Genomic DNA, 1,133 nt, shown 5'->3' with positions numbered 1-1,133 from the left:
GATTTTCTTGTAGCTGTGTGACCATGCTTACGATTTTATCTTCAGATGAGTTTTCCCTTTTGTTAACATTTGGCTGAACAGTGGTGATTCGAATTTGGGTAACATTTTACACACTGTATCTAAATCTAAAAGATGGTCAACTATCATCCCTGCTGCCCCTGGAATTCACACTGCGTGACTCCCTCCTCTTTTTTTTCTTTTTTTAAATCTTTATTTATTTCTTTTGAGAGAGAGAGCGCGCGCACATGCATGCATGCAAGTGGGGATGGGGCAGAGACAGAGAAAGAGGGAGAGAGAAACTCCCAAGCAGACCCCGTGCCGTCAACACAGAGCCTGACTCTGGGTTCAATCTCATGAACCAACCATGAGATCATGACCTGATCCAAAATCAAAAGTCAGACACTTAACTGACTAAGATACCAAGATACCCAGGCGCCCCACCTTCTCTTCTAACAAACACGATGTGGCAGAAGTGATGAGATATTACTTCTGAGGATAGATGACAAAAATTGTGACTTCTGTCTTGCTTGTGTTTTTCCTGTCGGGAGCTCAACTGAGCTGGGAAAGGGAGAGCTGAGCTGTCAGGTAATGGGTAGCTGAGTAAAGCCACAAGACAAAAATGAAAGAACGAAGGCTTTAATCACTTACTGGGAGGGGCATAAGCAAGAGTCTAAAGCTGGAGGAAGCGCTAATTTTTCCCCTGTTCCATTTCTCCCGTGGAATGGTGCACCAGTGGAGTCAGGTGGACGAGCACTGATGTGGGGGTTGTCTTGATGTTGAGGGAGCCCTGAACAAAAGGATCCAGCAGTTTTGTGGACACTAGGGTGTGTGTGTGTGTGTGTGTGTGTGTGTGTGTGTGTGTCGGGGGAGGGCTAGGAAGTACTGAGTGGTAGGAAAGATGTCTTCAAGTCTTCTCCTCCTCCATAAAGAGGCTTCAGCAAAAGCACCTGAAAAGGACCTTGGCTCAAGGACTCAGATAAAGAGACCTTGGGATGAAGGCACCTGCGACTGAGAATGTAAATGTAACTATGTGAGAGAGCATGATGGGCTAGGGGACCCTTGAGACCTTCACGGCCATTCCCCTCGGAGACCGCAGTGCACTTACACCAAATCTGGTGTGGAGAGGCCAGCTT

The sequence above is a fragment of the Leopardus geoffroyi genome, chromosome B2, assembly GCF_018350155.1.
Source record: "Leopardus geoffroyi isolate Oge1 chromosome B2, O.geoffroyi_Oge1_pat1.0, whole genome shotgun sequence".
Classification (NCBI taxonomy): Eukaryota; Metazoa; Chordata; class Mammalia; order Carnivora; family Felidae; genus Leopardus; species Leopardus geoffroyi.
Note: the sequence above shows the minus strand (reverse complement) of the source record.